Here is an 8,824-nt window from a genome sequence, read left to right as displayed (position 1 = left end):
AAGCAACGCTACGTTCAAGGTGTTCAGCGTTCCGGGCGATTTTCAGTGAATATGTGGGCATGGATTTCTGCAATTTATCCTGGTGTAATGGTGCATGTCGAGGAAAGATTGACCAGGGACGTTTATATTAGGATCCTAGAAAACATCATGTTGTCCTCTGTGTTAGTCATTTACCCAGATGGAAATTATATTTTTCAACACGACAACTGTTAAGTCCATGCTGCTCATAAGGTGGCGACTTGGTTTGAGTCCAGATCTCAATCCCATAGAAAACATGTAGGGCCTTCTTGTAAGGAATTTACAACGGCGTCAGTTGGTATTTCGCAACAGGTATGAGTTCTTATTGACTGCTGTAACCGAAGCATGGATGGATGTTTAAAATTTTACATTGAACTGATGACACAAATTTTTAAAAGATTTCCTGTTAATTCAAGTTTGGGTCAAGATCTAAAATTACTTAATTTATTAATCCACCGAATATTAAAAAGATTCAGTCTTTAGGACCAGTGTACAATTCAGTAATTTTTAAGAACTATATTGATAATGTAAACGATTTAGATCGTAAGTGGAGACTTTTAAGAAATAATGAACAATTGATTAATTAATTTTGAAAATTCTGGTGATACGGAAAATGTAGCAAAATTTTGGAAAAAAGTACTGAAGAGCAGAAGGGGTGATGGCTCTTTGTGTTTCCCGAATTTAACCAAATTAATAGAATTAGTTTTTACTCTACCACACAGTAACGCAGCTGTTGGAAGAATTTTTAGTGCGATAAATCTTAATAAGACTAAAATTCGAAATCGACTGAATTTCGAAACACTTGTGTGGTATGCTCCATTCTAAACGAATTATCCAGCAAAATGAGAAAATTTGTTTGACATACGAAATTTCAAAGGATATGATCAAACAACAACTATCATATGTACAATCAGACTGAAAAAGACTGAATCAAGCTAGGTATTTAGTTATTCAGTTATAGTTCTTGTAATTAGTAATTACAATAATTATCGAATTCAAGCAACCTACATATTTTTTTTTGTTTATTGGTTTTGTTTATGGAAAATATATTTTATTTTATGTATTTTTATAATATATATTATTTTGAGTTAATAAAAGTATTTAATGAGTTCAAATGTTATTTTGATTTCCGATTCAAAAACTAACTGGTGATTTAAACGTGAGATTTGGTGATTTTTGGGAGAGTCTACTGGTGATTTAAATTTTTGTATGCTGGCAACGCTGTGTCCATGTTCTGTCATTTTTAACGCGTGAAAATGGCGGGAGCTAGGCACGTCTTGGCCGCTTTAGTTGTCGATGAATTATTTAATAATGGTGATAGCGACAGTGACGAAGAAGAACAAAGGTTAGCAAGAATACCATTTACTATTCAGAAAATGTCGGAGAGATATCTATTCCAGCAAACACGCCTGGACCGTCGTGTTTTCAATTATGTGCTGAAAGTTACGACAATCTCACACCTACGCATAAATTATATGTTGCATTGCAGTTTTATGCTTCGGGTGGATTTCAATGGTTAGTTGAAGGCAGTTCAAGAATTTCACAATCAGCTGTTTCAAACGCGATCAGTGAAGTGACAAGCGCTCTAGTAGCCGTTTCGCAGCAGTTTATTCGTTTTCTAAATGCCAGAGAATTCACCGAAGTTAAACAGGCATTTTACCAACTAGGGTTGACCCAGCATGGAGTTGGATTTCCAAATGTACTGGGAGTAATTGATTGTACACATTGTAGAATGCAAGCACCCATTAATGCCCCGGAACAATATTTTAACAGGCATCTCTACCATTCCATCAATGTTCAATTAATTGCGGGACCAGATTTAAAAATTTACAATGTTTTTGTTGAGTTCCGAGGCTCAAATCATGATTCATACATCTGGCGAAATTCAGCTGTACGGAATGCATTTGACGAGGGTGGTACTTTTCCTGAAGGTTAGTTAGTTGCGGACTCCGGGTACCCCCAGGAACCGTGGGGTTATGACACCAGTGGCAAATGTAACATCACCGGCAGAACATTTGTACAATTCTGTTCATATTTCGACCAGAAACCCAATTGAAAGGACAAATGGTGTTTTAAAGAGTAGTTGGCGTGTTCTAGACGTCCACGTGCTTATGAACCCGGTAAGGTCTGTCAAATAATTACTGCTTGTTGTGTGCTGCATAATATTTGCATTCAGTACAAATTGGATGTGGAAGATTTCGAAGATCATCCTCTCCCTGACGACTTACAACCTTACCACGGGGCCATCCCTGGGAATTATATGAACATTCGTAGATATCTCATTGCAAGACACTTCACTCGATAATTTAGGTTTTTTGATATGTTGCATCCTTTCAATTTTTTTTTTTCAGATACATATTCAGTTGCATAAAGTAAAAGCTGTTGTACAAAAAAAAAAACAAATGTTTAATAATTTTCATTTATTAACCATTAAAATAATAAAACAGCAACAATATATTTTTAATTAACTTTATCTATATCTAATTTTTTCTTTTCAATTCTATGCCCTGTTGTAATAATTCTAATCGTACTTTTTTTAAATTTATTAATTCGTCGAAACGACTGTTCAAGTCGGACCGCATTTGTCGCATTTCAGAAAGCAACTCTCCTAAGATTTGGTTGGTTTCTCTCTGCAAGGATGTCGTTTCCTCAACTTCTTTTATAACCGCCTCGATCGTCCTTTTTTTTGCCTCGTCTGGGAAGTGGGGGTGGTTTTAGGATTGGTGTAGAATGTTATGATTTTTAAACAGATTTATAAATTTTTGTTTTATGTTTATAATATTTTTTTTAATTCCAAATTGTTTTTCGTATGTTTATAAAGAATGTGTTGATGACAGAATGTTATTGGTGATTTAATTTTTTGTGTATCAATAAAACATATAGTTCGAAATGTACTTCATTTGTATTGACGGGGTTAAGGGATGAGGACGGAAGATCTACAAGGGGTGGCCTTTCGGGAATGGGTTCTAAATTATATTCAGTACTATTATTTCATTGTTCTACAAAAAAAAACAGTGGAAAAACAGTGAAAAAATATCTGAAACTGAAAATATCAATTGAATCGGTGAGTCCAAGAACAGTATGAGTCACAAAATGGCGGTACTGAGTCAAGATAGCCAAAGTTAATAAAATTGGTTCCCTCATCGAATGAGCCTAAGAACAGTACGCAACGAACGATCTTTATGAGAGAATACGCTTCCCATTTATAGCAATGAGTCCAAGAACAGTACGAGTCCAGGACTTAAACTGTTCTTGCTCTCAGAAACGTCACAATAGTGTAAAGTTGGAGAATGGCGCGGTCATAGCACATAACCTAAAACAGTCGCCTAGAAACCATAGCGTGGTGTTAACCAATTGTGACTATTGTGTGTATTTGGCTTAAAAGACCATGTCAACTAGTGACAGTAGTGATCATGAAGACAGTGTGCATGGGAGTAAGAAGAGAAAACGAAATCCCAAAACTTGGAAAAACAATCAAATAAAACTTGCCCGTTCACTTGGTCAGGCCTATAATACCACGGCGGAGAAAAGAGTTGAAGCAAAAAAGTCTGGACCTTCGTGCATGTAAGCTCATAGAACGTTAGGTCTGCAAAGAATAAAATTACTAACAGGTATTTTTCTGTTTTAATTAGGTGTAAACGAAAATGTACTAATCAATTTACTAACGACGAAAAGAACGCTGTGATAGCAAAATTGTACGATGGTAGGCCTAAAAATGAACACGATACGTTTTTGCAAGGGCTCATTGAACTTAAACCAATTCAGAGACGTAGACCACGTTCAGAAGAAAGTGTTAAATCTAGACCTACAAATTTTGCATACCATGTCTTGAAAAATTCTGATCGTGTTCTCGTATGCAAACAAGCCTTCATGAGTCTGCATGCCATATCGCATATTCAAGTGCAGCGCTTAACTACACTACTCGCAGCAGGACAATCACCAAAGGATTTGAGAGGACTACATAACAATAGACCACGCGCTATATCAGACACTATTGTTTTAAAAATAAAAGAACATATCGAATCTTTTCCACTTAAGACATCACATTATTCAGCTAAGACAAAACATTACTTAGATGCAACCTTGAATGTGAAAACTATGCACAATCTCTTTGTTAAAAAATTTCCAGACATGCAACACTTGTTAAAATATGAATTTTACTTAAAATATTTTAATGAAAATTATGCTCTAAAATTTGGAAGACCTCAAGTAGATGTATGTTCTGAGTGTGAAAGATTAGGTGCGAAATTAAAAGATAAAAATCTTAACGATAACGCCAAGCGAGTTGTTGCTGCAGAACTAATGGTGCACAAGAGACGTGCTAAGAAATTTTATACTAAACTAAAGCAAATCAAGCAACTCTGTTCTGAACGAGCTGACGTGGCAGCAATAACATTTGATTATATACAAAATTTACCCCTGCCACACATACCAGTCCAAGAGATATTCTACTTTCGGCAACTGTGGGTATACGCGTTTGAAGTGCATAATATTAAAGACAATACTGGACATTTTTATACTTACCATGAGGGCCAAGCCCGAAAAGGACCTGATGAGGTATGCACTTTTCTAAATGACTATATAAAAAGTCACGTTTCTGAAGATATAACCGAATTGCACATATTTTGTGATGGATGTCCAGGGCAGAATCGTAATAACACAATGGTTAGATTTCTCTTGGCACTGCAAGCTACTAAACGTTTCAAGAAAATCTATCATTACTTCCCCGTAAGAGGACACTCGTTTTTGCCCTGTGACAGGGATTTTGGAACATTGAAGAGATTGGTTAGAAAACATGACCGTGTATACATCCCAGAAGAATATGAGGAAATGATGACATCTTGTAGAAAAAATAACCCATTTACTGTAAAACAAATTACCTATAAAGATATTATTGACTTTAAAAACTGGTGGCCCAACAGTTACAAAAAGAACTGCAGCTCAACTGCGACTGGTGGCAATGCAGGAAAAGACAATTTTGCAATTTCGAGCTACAGGCAGTTCGTTTATGACAGTTCAAACCCTGGATATGTCACCACTTACGAGTACATTGATGGTTTAGTTTCGCATTCATTTAAACTACTGAAACAAAACAAACGTAGTCCTTCACTTCCCACTGGACGTGCTTATAAGGAACCAGTTCCCATCAACCAAAATAAGGTAAATGACGTAAAGAAGGTGATGCAGTACATTACAGGGGAGGTTCTGGAGTTTTATTATTATGTGACTTCATGGAAAACGACAAATAGTAATCTCGACGACGACTAGAAGCGAAATGAGATAACACTACTCACTAAATTTAATATTTGTTCATTTTCTATTTTTATATAAGTTACTGAATAAAACAAAACTTGATCAAAATGTCGTATCGTTTACTATACTCTTAATTGGTGATTAATTTTTAAGATCAACTAACTCACTGACCCTTAAAATTTACCAAAATACTGCCTGAAAATAATTGAGTTCAAGAACAGTACAAGTCCATGAAGTTTTTTTGTTTGTATCTTAATTCAGTTTAGTTTTTTCATAAATATTTTTGGGCAAAAACATTATTCTTTAGCGGTTCTACAAGTCTTCTGTACTGGCCAAAGTAATATCTTCATTAATTATAAATCTATTCAGTTTTTATCGATTATCTCAAAACTAACTTTTTGGACTCATACTGTCCTTGGACTCACCGATTCAATTATTGCATACATACCAAATATAATCACATCTGGAATGTGAGCTGTGCTTATCGAAGGACCGGGATTGATTACTGTAAGTAGAATGATAAGAAGTACAATAAATATTACTTATGTGACCCTACCTTGACGCCTGAAGGGGTCAACTCCACCAGCAATCCCCTCAATGCTATCGGTACCAATATTGGGCAAGTTTGGCATCGACAGCAGAAAGGGGTGTATTGGCTTCGTTTTGACCGCCCTCAGCCCTCTCGCTTAATCGCGTTGACTCTATGTTTGGTCCTTCTCTTCAGGTCCTTAAATTTATTCCGCAATTCGGCTGCCATCCATACTGTGGGAGCCACAGCGTTGACAGCGTCTACCACCTGCTGCAATCCTCTGTCCCGGTGAAATTGGGTTAAATTCGGACCCTTGAGAGGACCAAACAATAGAGCCCTTCGCTTCTGGACTTCTTCGACAAGCACAGCTGTTTCTTCCACTCTAAATTTTTTTGACTTTTTCTTAACCCTTAACGATAAATAAATTTAAAACATTTTGTACTTACGCTTTATTTTCCATTATATTTCTTCGTTTTGCTTTAAATTTTCAAATTTCATTCGCGCACCGCAAAATTGATGACAGTTGTCACGTGATCGAGAGCAAAATTTGCAATTGCACTGCTCCGCGCGCAGTTTGAACTTGAAATTGGGTTGTAAATTCGGTTGCAAGAAAATTGCAAATATTTGCGCTACAACTGCCGGTTGCATCGCTACCTTGAAATTGGGCCATTAGAAAGAGAATAGGGGAATAGCTTTGTTTGTAACTATTTACAAGCATTAAACAAATATCGCAAAATATCGCAGTGAAAATAGATCTATATATTTCTTAGATGAAACTTGGTATGATACCCACGACAATGCAAAAATAGGATGGACCGATGGAACAAAAAATTGTCAAGTGACAGCATTACCATTGCAATTGAATTAATATGGGGTCAACTGAAAAAGCGAATTAGAAGAAACAATATTTTTCCAATATTCGATAAGAAAGTAGTAGAACTTATCAGAAGTGAAGTTTCCAAAATTACGAGAGAGGACTGGAAAAATAAAATTGAAAAAGTCATTCAATATGAAAATTATTATTTGAGCCTCCAGGAATCGGTAACTCGAAATGGAAGTGAGCAATTTGTCATCACAATCAGTACACAATCACCAGGAAGTCCAGGAACTAGAAAATAGTTCTGAATTTCCGGAGGCAGCAACACAGCTGCTGCTTACATTACAGTTATATATTATAGAAGCAAATTACGCAACCCAACAATAAAAAAAATACTCGGTGGAAAGAGCTTACTACAAAATTACACTAGCACGGATATAACTTTACAGATCAGAGTGTGGGGAAGTCATTTCGAAATATGAAGAGCCAATTTTTAAAAATTAAAGACAACAATACAAAAACTGGTCGAGTACGAAAAAGTTGGCAAAATGTTTATGTAATGGAGGAGATATTGGAAAAGGACAGATGTGTGAACCCAACATCAGGCATTTCTTCTATAATTCATACGGACAACAATTTTAAATTTTTTGGACAACTGATTGGCCCCAAACAGACTTTCAATACTTTGTGGCATAACCCTTGGCATTTAATATGGCTTGGCAACGCCTCGGTATTGATTTAATTAAATTTTCAATCTTAGTCCTGGGTAAGTTGCTCCATAATTCTTGGACGGCCTCAGAAAGTTCATTTTTTGTTTTGTATTCTTTTCCTTTTAAAGCACGTTCAATTTCACCCCATAGGTTCTCTATGGGGTTCAAATCAGGTGATTGAGCTGGCCATAGTAGAACCTGGATATCGGTACTACGTATTTATCCAATTTTTCACACTTATTGCAATGTGTTTTGAACCGTTGTCTTGTCGAAACTGCCAGTTAACCGGAAGATTCTCTTGCGCATGTGGAAGCATTAGTGTTTTTAAAATTTCTTTGTACTGAAACTGGTCCATTTTATCAGTAATACAATGTAAAGGACCTAGTCCATACCAGGAAAAACGCCCCCACACCATAATATTACCATCTCCAAACTTGACTGTTGCTGTTGTATACCGTTTGTTGTAACGCTGATTAATTGGACGCCGAACGTACCCTTTACCGTCATCCGAGTACAGGTTGAACTTACTTTCATCAAACCAAATCACCATGTAAGGTGCTCTCTTGCAAATTGGAGCCGCAGAAGACGATTCTTTTTGGAAATAAAGGGCTTTTTTGCTGGTACTACGATGCATTTTCACATGTTGGGCAATTTTTTCCATGGTCCACTTTTCTTCTTCACGCAGGCGAAGGATTAAACATTCAATTTCTTACCTACTCGTGCTGGTGCCATAATTGTTGGTCTCAAACAAGTGGTAACCATGGTTACCAACAACCAACATGCTTACTTGATAAAAAAAAAAAAGTCGCAAAATTTAACTCAATTACTCCCTTGCTAAGACAACATACATTGTATTGGGGCCAATCAATTGTCCGGTCAAAATAAGACCAAGAAATCTAAAATTTTTGTTGTAAAAAAATATTTTTTAAATCTCCACAACGAGTGGCTTTATATAGGGAAATATGTGCCGATCTTTATTTGCCGCCCCAGCCCGTCATTACTCGATGGGGTACGTGGTTACAGGCAAGTTTATTTTATTCTGCCAATATTGAACGCATAAAAAATGTGGTCGTTAATTTAAAAAACGGCGCTGCCAGCATTGTAGAATGCAAGAATTTTGAACTACAGTGGGTACATTGAAACGCCTTTCAAACTCTTACCGGACACTATAAAGTATTTTGAAAACCAAAATCTGCCTCTAACAGAGGCAATAACAAAATTAAACTCCACCTTCACCATTTAAAAAGTATTGATGGTCATTTTGGTGCTCAGCTTACCAAAAAAATAACATCAATATTTAGTAAAAATCCTGATTTGCATATATAGCAACAATTTGTATCCTAAGATTTAAAAAATAACGTTGCTCCACAGGACACACAATTTGTACAATATTTCAATCATCCTCCTCTAAGTAGGTTGGACGTTGAAACAACATTTTCATTATTTAAAGATTTGCAAACTGCAAAACGAACAAAAAAACTCTGTCCAGAAGAAACT

General features: G+C 36.1%; 1 pseudogene; it reads left to right on the top strand.

The window, feature by feature from the left end:
- Positions 1 to 1,274: 1,274 nt before the first annotated feature.
- LOC138125854 (putative nuclease HARBI1) lies at positions 1,275 to 2,486 on the top strand (annotated as a pseudogene).
- Positions 2,487 to 8,824: the final 6,338 nt, after the last annotated feature.

Source organism: Tenebrio molitor, chromosome 3 (genome assembly GCF_963966145.1).
Source record: "Tenebrio molitor chromosome 3, icTenMoli1.1, whole genome shotgun sequence".
NCBI classification, from domain to species: domain Eukaryota; kingdom Metazoa; phylum Arthropoda; class Insecta; order Coleoptera; family Tenebrionidae; genus Tenebrio; species Tenebrio molitor.
Note: the sequence above shows the minus strand (reverse complement) of the source record. Positions and strands in the feature narration are given on the sequence as shown.